General features: G+C 44.8%; 1 protein-coding gene across 3 annotated transcripts in view; it reads left to right on the forward strand.

Moving 5' to 3' along the window:
• Syt14 (Synaptotagmin 14) overlaps window positions 1-10000 on the forward strand; it is a 94619-nt gene that overhangs the window by 35828 nt on the left and 48791 nt on the right. The gene's annotated exons all lie outside the window — the stretch shown is intronic.

A 10000-nucleotide genomic window follows, 5' to 3' on the forward strand; every position in this document is an offset into this window, starting at 1 on the left:
CCTTTTGACCTGAACCTTGACACCGCTATCTTGACCCCTGACCTTTTGACGCGAAAGCTGATTCTTGCGTCATCCCCCCCCATCCCTTCCCCTCCACCCCCCCCTCTTGGCGTCAACACCCACCTGTGCGCATCCTGGACGTCATCTCGTGCCTCATTTCCCCTTTTGCCCTTCATTCCTCTTTCTTTTCTCCTTCCTGCGTCACCTCCCGAGCCCCTGCGTCACCCCTGCGCATGCGCCCTTCCCGCCACGAGCCACGACGCATTTCCTTTCCTCATCAATGTATCGGGTCTGAATGAGATGTTTACCTCATGGTGGGGTCCTCCGGCTATTCTTGTGCTCGTCTCTAGGGGGGAGAAGAGGCTCCCTAACCCCCCTCGCCCCCCCCGCTACCCGGTCCTCCCTCTCCCTTCCTCTTTTACCCGAGCCTCTCTCTCCCTCTCTCTCTCTCCCCCCTCCCCTCCCCCCTTCCTGGCTCTCCCCGCGGTACCTCGTCTCTCGCTTTCAATATCTGCGACTTTTTCTTTCTTTCTTGTTTTTCCTCATTTTTACGTTAATTATCTTCTTCTTCTGCGTCCTATCTACTTTTCTGCCTCTGCTTCTGCCTCTTCTTCTTTTCTTCCTCCTTCTCTTCCTCCTCCTCATCATCATTCCCTTCATATTTCTTTTCTTCTTCCTTTTCTACTCCTCATTTCTTCTCTTTTTTCGGAGATAAATAGCACTTTTATCTATCCATTCATTCATTTGCATATTCTTTTACAGCGTGCATGCGAGTTCGCGCATACGTGAATAAAATGTCCAAAATTCCTTGTTCATTGTTCCTTTAGGCATGAACAAAATGCAGGCAACCGTATATAGGCTTTTTTTTCTCTCTCCAGTAAATAAAAGAAAATCGAGATCTTCTGAAAGTTCAACCAATGAACTCGTTCACCTTTGGCGCGCAGGTCGTCTATTTTTGCACCTTGGCGTCTATTTACGAAAATTTCCCAGCGGAATGGTAGTGTCTGTAATGCGATTTCATGCAAGGGTAAACATCGTAGAACTTTGCGACTGTAGTTCAACATGCGGCGAATATTTGATTATATTTCACGAGAAAGATAGAGCGATCATAAATACATTTTTTTTTGAATGTTTAGTGATCAGGAAACATTCATTGATATCTTCAGCTGAACAGAAATGGTCTTGTCTCTGGCCTAGCTGCATCCGGCGCGACGGTGCCGTACGACAGTTTGGGTCGCCGGGTTTGAGGAGGCGACGTCGCTGCCAGACACAAGAGGAGCTCCATTCATCGATTGCGACCTACTTTTAACGTTTTCCCGCTGTGGGAAATTTCAGCATCAGTTGGTCTTCCTCCTCTGGAAGCATCTGACTGTAGGTATAAAAGACAGAGCCACAAGCACACACACACGCACACACACGCACACACACACACGCACACACACACACACACGTCTACACACACATATACATCCACACATCCACATACACATATCATACACACACACACATGTATATACACACATCCACACACACATAAATACATACATAACACACACACACACACACACCTACACATACATATGAACACACATATGAACACACGTCCACACACACATACATAAAACTAAACTTCACACACACAAACACACCCACACACACACACACACAAACACACCCACACACACACACACACACACACACGCACATATGTATGTATGTATGTATGTACGTACGTATGCAAATGTACACACACACACACACACACATATAGACTTTAACCGACCCGGAAACCAGACTATATCAACCACAAGGAAATAAAAGAAGAAATAAATGAAGAAAGGAAAGAAGAAATAAAAAAAAGAAGTAAAGAAATACCTGAGAGACTTTAATCGACGACTGCAAAGCCCTATAAATAGAAATTGGTAACTAGGGAATATCTAAAGAAAGATGATAAGAAAGAATATATTTCGTTTTTTATTGATTTTTTATCTCTCTTTCTCTTCTTCCCAATTCTCTCCTTTATTCGTCTTCACTTGTTAGTGCCATTTACTTTTTCTTCTTGTATTTTTCCTATTATTCCTCATTTCTTCTTGACTCTCTCCTATATTCTTCTCTTTTCTCCTCGTCTCCCTCCTTTCTCTCTTCTTGTCCTCTCGACTCTCTCTTATATTCTTCTTGACTCTCTCTTTCTCTTCTCTTTTCTTCTCGACTCTGTCGTCTTTCACCTTTCCTCCTCTTCTCTTCTCTCTCTCTACTTCCCTTTCCTTTTCTTACCTTCTCATCTTACTCCTTCCCACCTCTTTTCTCTCCTCTTTTTTTCGTCTCTCAATTCCTCTTCTTCCCTTCTCTCCTCTCTCCTTCCCTACACATTTCTCTCCTCTTTTTTTCTTGTCCTCAATTCCTCTTCTTCCCTCTTCTCGTCTCTCTCCTTCCCTACACATTTCTCTCCTCTTTTTACTTGTCTCTCAATTCCTCTTCTTCCTCTTCTCGTCTCTCTCCTTACTCCCGCATTTCTCTCCTCTTTTTTTCTTGTCTCAATTCCTCTTCTTCCCTTCTCGTCTCTCTCCTTCCCTACACATTTTTCTCCTCTTTTTTACTTGTCTCTCAATTCCTCTTCTTCCTTCTCGTCTCTCTCCTTCCCTACACATTTCTCTCCTCTTTTTTTTCTTGTCTCTCAATTCCTCTTCTTCCTTCTCGTCTCTCTCCTTCCCTACACATTTCTCTCCTCTTTTTTTCTTGTCTCTCAATTCCTCTTCTTCCCTTCTCGCCTCTCTCCTTCCCTACACATTTCTCTCCCCTTTTTTACTTGTCTCTCAATTCCTCTTCTCCCTTCTCGTCTCTCCTTCCTTACACTTTTCTCTCCCCTTTTTTTCTTGTCTCAATTCCTCTTCTTCCTTCTCGTCTCTCCTTCCCTACACTTTTCTCTCCCCTTTTTCTGTCTTTTCCCCTCAAGAGGTCGAGAAGAAATGCGCAGAAAGCTCTCGCCACGAGACGACTGCGCATCTTCCGGGAACTGGAGGGAGGGGGTGAGGGGAGGGAGGGAGGGAGGGAGGGGGTGAGGGGAAGGAGGGAGGGAGGGAGGGGGGGAGGGGAGGGAGGGAGGTAGGGAAGGAGGGGGAGAGGGGAAAGAGGGAGGGAGGGATGGGTGAAAGGAAGAAGGGAGAAAGGGAGGGGGTTGAGGGGAAGGAAGGAGGGGGAGTGAGGGGAAAGAGGGAGGGAGGGAAGGGGAAGGAGGGGAGGAAGAAGTGAAAGTAGAGAGAGGTTGAGGAGAGGAGAGGGAGGGGTTGAGGGGAAGGAAGGAGGGGGGTGAGGGGAAGGAGGAGGGAGAGGGAGAGGGAGAGGAAGAGGGGAAAGAGGGGAGGGAGGGAGGGAAGGTGTGAAAGGGAAAAGGAGGGAGAGAGGGAGGAGAGTTGAGGGGAAGGAGGGAGGGGAGAGTGAGGGGAAAGAGGGGCGGAGGGAGGAAGGAGGGAGGGAAGTTGAAAGGAAGAAGGGAGAGAGGAAGGGGTTGAGGGGAAAGAGGGAGGGAGGGAGGGAAGGAGTGAGGGGGAAAGGAGGGAGGGGAGGAGAGGGGAAAGAGGGACGGGTGAGGGGAAGGAGGGAGGGAAGGGAGGGAAGGGTTGAAAGGAAGAAGGGAGAGAGGGGAGGGAGTTGAGGGGAAAGAGGGAGGGAGAAGAGGAGGGAGGGGTGAGAGGGAGGGAGGGAAGGAGTGAGGGGAAGGAGGGAAGGGAAAGAGAACAACAACCATTCACAGGTTACATGCAAGAAGGAAGGTGGGCAGGCAAGGATAAGGATGGGAAAGAGCGAGGGAGAGAACAGGATCCGAAGGGAAGAAAGCGAATGAAAGGAAGAGGGAGGAGAACGAAGGGAGATAAGGGGAAGGGAAAAATATTGTAGGAGGAGGAAGAAAGAGATGAGGACAAGGGAAAGTAGAGGAAAGGAGAGAGAGAGAGAGAGCGAGGAAGGAAAGAAGGAAGAGAGGACAAGGAAGAGGAAGAAGAGATTGAAGAGAGGGGAGTGGGGGATTAAGGAGAGGTGAATGGGGGAGAGAGGGGGGAAGGAGGGAGAGGAGGGAAAGTGCAGGAGAAGGAGGGAAGCCGGAAAAAAATGGAGGGAGAAGGAGGAGAGGGGGAGGGAAGGGGAGAGGAAGGAATGGGGGAGGGAAGGAGAGGAGAATGAGTGACAGTAGGAATAGAATGAGAGAAAGGCGAGGGAATCAATATGATAGATATAGATAGATAGATAGATAGATAAATAGAAAGATAGACAGATAGATAGTGAGAGAGAGAGAGAGAGAGAGAGAGAGAGAGAGAGAGAGAGAGAGAGAAAGAGAGAGAGAGAGAGAGAGAGAGAGAGAGAGAGAGAGAGAGAAAGAGAAAGAAACAGACAGAGAGACAGAGAAAGAGAGTGACAGAGACAGAGGCAGAGAAACACATAGAAACACATAGACAGAAACAAACAGAGACAAAGAAAAAAAAACAGACAGACAAACAAACAGAGAGAGGAAGGGAAAAAAACAAGAAGAGAAGGAGAAGGAGGGAAGGCGGAGAGGAAAAAATGGCGCAGAGTGGACCAGGAGAAGAGGAGTCTGGTCTGGTGGATCGAAGGTGTTGTTAAAGCTAAAGGAAAAAACTCTCTTTGTCTCTTTCGTGGTTGTTAAGAATCTGAGAAGAATGAGGGTAGCGCCGAGGATGATGAGTGAAGGGATGAATTGACGTCCGAAGAATATCTTTTCCTATCTTTCTTTTGGAAGAAGAAGAAGAAGAAATAAAACGGCAAAATGAGAGGATATAATGAATGCGAAATGAACAAAAAAATGGAAGCAAAGAAAATAATTGTTGATTGTAACGAAATGAAAATAATGAGGTGAATTGAGACATTGATTTGGCAACATCGCATGATAATAATGAGGCGAATGAGGACTTGGATTTGGCAAAAGCAAATGATAATAATGAGGCGAACCAAAAAAAAAGAAAAAGAAAAAAATAAAAGAATTTTGCAACATCAAATGCAAAAATATGTTTCTCTTTCGGTACATCTGTTTTAAACCAACAGGTGTTTAGACGGAATACGTCCGGGATGTGGATATTTGAGCCTAAATATGTTATTGTTTAAAGGGATTTGTTTGTCATCGAGACCAGAAATTATTTGATAAAAAAAGGAAATTATTTTAGCGTGAAATAGCGAATTAACACTATATTCAGGACACGATAGGATGTATCAAATATTGTAATCCTTCACCTTAATGAAAACTGTATATCAAAAAAACTTAAAAACCCTAAAATATTAAAAAGAATCTCAGTAAAAATTATAAGAAAAGAAACATACAATGAACCCTAATATACGAAAACAAAACAAATCAAAACAAAACAAACTCTCTCGAGAGAAAACAAAATACACATTACATGCCCCATCCCGCGAGAATAAACCAGCTAGACGCACACACACACACACACACACACACACACACACACACACACACACACACACACACACACACACACACACACACACACACACACACACACACACACACACTTATATATATATATATATATATATATATATATATATATATATATATATATATATATATATATATATATATATATATATATATATATATAAAGGAACATTATTGGAGGTAGACAAGAATTGGACAGAAGACCGCAGTAGTAATGGGTGAAGGTGTGGTTGTCGGTGTAATAGTTAATGTTACTTAGTAAGTTTACGAGAAAAGTTACCAGCGAATTGTGATGAAAATTTATGGGTGGGTTGTCCATGGCCCAGCTGATCTTGGTAGAAAAACGGAACACATAAAGATTTAAAATGAAATTAAATAATTCGTTTCCCTTGTCTACGAAGTGAGTCTACTGAGAAATTTGTTTTCTTAATTTGAAAAAAAAAATTATGCCTTTCTTTACTAGATATTTGGCGGGAAATACACCTGTTGTAATATTCATATCTATCATTATCTTTTTTTAATTATTATGTTTTTTCTTGTCTTTTCATCTTTCTCTCTTCCTGATATTGCTACAGTATTAGGTACTGTTAAGTTCTATTACTTCTGATACCTTTCTTAAACTTGAAAGTAGATTGCGTATGTAATTGAAAGAAAAATAAATATAACGCCTGCATTACCGTCACTACAAAGTTATTATCAACGCAATGGTAATGACAATAATAATGTTTATTTCCATCATCAATCATAATTAAGGATAATGACAGAAAAATTACAACTATCCCATTTTTTTTGACAACTCAGCTAAATAAGCTAATTCAAATAACTAATTAAACAAAGTTATATCAAATAAGACAAATATTCAATATATCATAACCAAAACAGCCTTAATACGCCCATTTAAATAACTAACCAAAGAAAGCCACATTAAATCAGATAAACATTTAACAAAGCATGCCTAAAACAACCTTGACACGGATTTGCAACCTTGACTGTATTTTCCAAGACATATCGAATCTCCGTGTTAAGATTTCGTGTGTTTCTCCACTTCCCCCTTTCGCTGACTTGGAAATCATTACGTTTTTCCTTCATTCTTTCATTCTTGGGATTTGGGAGAGGGGAGAGTGGAGGGAATGGTGGGTGGGAGGTGGAGAGTGGAGGGAATGGTGGGGGGTGGAGAGTGGAGGGAATGGTGGGGGTTGGAGAGTGGAGAGAAGGTTGAGGGTGGAGAGTGGAGGGAGTGTGGGTGGAAGGAGTGGAGGTGGGGTGGGAGGTGGAGGGAGGTGGGAATTGGGGGAGGGGAGTGGAGAGAGGGGAGGTGGGGGAGTGGAGGGAGTGTGGGTGGAGAGAATGTGTTGGTGGGGTGGGGGATGGAGGGTGGTGGTGGTGGGGTGAGGGGTGGAGGGAGTGGGGTGGGGAGAGTGGAGAGAGAGGGGAGGTGGGGGGGGAGTGGAGGGAGTGGGGGTAGAGGGGGAGTGGTGAGGGTGTGGGGGTGGAGGGGAGTAGTGGGGTGGGGAGAAAGTGAAGAGAGGGGAGGTGGGGAGTGGAGGGAGAGAAGGTGGGGGGAGTGGAGTGAGTGGAGGGGGGGGGGGCGGGGTTGAGTCTAGGACGCCCCGTGAGTAAGAATATAGATCGTCCCGGTTCCTGCTGACCTTAATACGGCCTGTCTGTTTTTCAAGGTCCTGATGGCACTCTTCTCTGTGTGTCTTTTTGTATATTTATTTATTTATTCATTTATTCATTTTTATTTTATTTATTTTATTTATTTACCATCTTATTTATTTATTATTTTATTTATCTATTTATTCTATTTATCTATTTATTCTATTTATTTACTATTTTATTTATTTATTATTTTATTTATTTATTTATTTTAATTATTTACTATTTTTTATTATTTTATTTATTTATTTATTTTATTTATTTACTATTTTATTTATATATTATTTTATTTATTTATTTATTTTATTTACTATTTTATTTATTTATTATTTTATTTATTCATTTATTTATTCATTTATTTTATGTGTATTTATTTTTGTTGTTTTTTGGATTGAATGATTATATATGCTTACATACATGTACATACTGTATATATGCACACACACACACACACACACACACACACATACACACACACATACACACACACACACACACACACACACACACACACACACACACACACTCCCACGCACACGCACACGCCCACACACACACACACACACACACACACACACACACACACACACACGCACACACACACAGACAGACACATTCACAGACAGATAACCAAACAGACAAAACAAACAGACAGACATATAGACAGATCGATAGATATTAAACACAGATGATCCTTTCTATTCGACCTTGAGGAAGGGAAGGGAGTAGATAATAATAGGCAGCAGGTTGACTTAGAAATAGGTTCAAAAATAGACCAGATATTTTTCCCCTGGCGTTAAGGCATCCGACCCACCCCACTCCCCTCATTCTTCTCCCTTCTCCCTTTCCCCTCTTCCTCTCCCTTCCCCCTTTCCACTCTCCCTCTCCCTTCCCCCTTTCCACTCTTCCTCTCCCTTCCCCCATTCCACTCTCCCTCTCCCTTCCCCCTCTCCCCTCTTCCTCTCCCTTCCCCCTTTCCATTCTCCCCTCGTTGACCGACAGTGGAGAGGGACGAGGAGAGAGGCGAGGATAGAGGGAATTAGAGGAGAAGGGGAGGGGAGGAGAGGACAGAGGAAAGGAGAGGAAAGAGAGGGGAAGAGAAGGCAAGGAGAAAGAGAGGAGTAGGAGGAGAGGAAAGGGAGGAGTAGAGAAAAAGAGAGAAAAGGGAAGGCCGAGAAAGGGAGAGAAGAGAGAGGAGAAGAGGACAAACAGAATGAGAAGAGACGGGGAAGGAAAGGGCAGAGAAAAGGAGAGGAGAGGGAGGAGGGGAGGGCACAGGGAGGGAGAGGCAGAGAGGGGGGGAGGGAGGGCTGGGAGGGGAAAGGTTCCAATGGTGCGGCAAGGTGTGACCTTGCAGAGGGAAGACTGCAGAAAGGGAGGGAGGGAGGGAGGGAGGAGGAGGGAGGAGGGAGGGGAGAGGAGTCCTCGAGAGGGATGGAGGAAGGAGGGAGAAAGAAAGGTGAAAAGGAGGGGAGGGAGATAGGGAGGAAGGAAAGAAGAGGGAGGGAGAAAGTAAGAAGAGAGGAAAGGAGGGAGATAGGGAGGAGGGAAAGAAGAGGAAGGGAGGGAGTAAGAAAGGAAGGGGAAGCCCAGGAAGGGAAAATCAAGAAGAGAGATAGAATGAAAAAAGGAAGAAGGGAGGAAAGAAGGAAAAAAAAGGAAGGAGGGAGAGAGGATGGTTGTGAAGGTGATAGAGGGACGGTTATGAGACAGAGAGATACGGTTGTGAGGGAAAGAGGACGGTTGTGAGGGAGAAAAGGACGGTTGTAAGGGAGAGAGGATGGTTGTGAGGGAAAAAGGACGGTTTGAAGGAGATAGAACGGTTGTAAGGGAGAGAGGACGGTTTTGAGAGAGAAAAGACGGTTGTGAGGGAGAAAAGACGGTTGTGAGGGAGAAAATTACGGTTGTGAGGCAGAGAAGACGGTTGTGAGAGAGAAAAGACTGGTTTTGAGAGAGAAAAGACGGTTGTGAGGGAGAGAGAAGGACGGTTGTGAGGGAGAGAGAAGGACGGTTGTGAGGGAGAGAGAAGGGCGGTTGTGAGGGAGAGAGAAGGGCGGTTGTGAGGGAGAGAGAAGGACGGTTGTGAGGGAGAGAGAAGGACGGTTGCGAAGCCTCTGAAGTGCCGAGTCGTATAGCACTATTTTGCCGCCGTGATCGAAGGTGGCAGGTGTCTCGCCGAGTTCTTTCTCGTGCGGGAAAAGCGGAATTATATGCAGGGGAAGAAAGAGAGAGCAAGAGATAGGTAGAGAGAGAAAGAGAGAGAGAGAGAGAGAGATGGGAGAGAGAGAGAGAGAGAGAGAGAGAGAGAGGAGAGAGAGAGAGGGAGGGAAGGAAGGAGGAAAGGAAGGAGGGAAGGAGGAGGAAGGAGAGAGAGAGAGAGAGAGATAGAGAGAGAGAGAGAGAGAGAGAGAGAGAGAGAGAGAGAGAGAGAGAGAGAGAGAGAGAGAGAGAGAGAGAGAGAGAGAGAGAGAGAGACCGGCGAGGGTTCTTTATCATATTAAAGCTTTTCGAATAGCAGTGAAGCTGACAGAGGATGCTATCAAGCCTAACTGATGATAACATGTCTTTGTTTAGCTGATACATTTTTTTCGCCGAAGTTGGGAGAATGAGAGAGAGAGAGAGAGAGAGAGAGAGAGAGAGAGAGAGAGAGAGAGAGAGAGAGAGAGAGAGAGAGAGAGAGAGAGAGAGAGAGAGAGAGAGAGAGAGAGAGAAAGAGAGAGAGAGAGAGAGAGAGAGAGAGAGAGAGAGAGAGAGAGAGAGAGAGAGAGAGAGAGAAAGAGAGAGAGAGAGAGAGAGAGAGAGAGAAAGAGAGAGAGAGAGAGAGAAGAGAGAGAGAGACAGAGAGAGAAAGAAAGAAAGAGAGAGAGAGAGAGAGAGAGA

This window comes from Penaeus vannamei, chromosome 24, assembly GCF_042767895.1.
Source record: "Penaeus vannamei isolate JL-2024 chromosome 24, ASM4276789v1, whole genome shotgun sequence".
Classification (NCBI taxonomy): domain Eukaryota; kingdom Metazoa; phylum Arthropoda; class Malacostraca; order Decapoda; family Penaeidae; genus Penaeus; species Penaeus vannamei.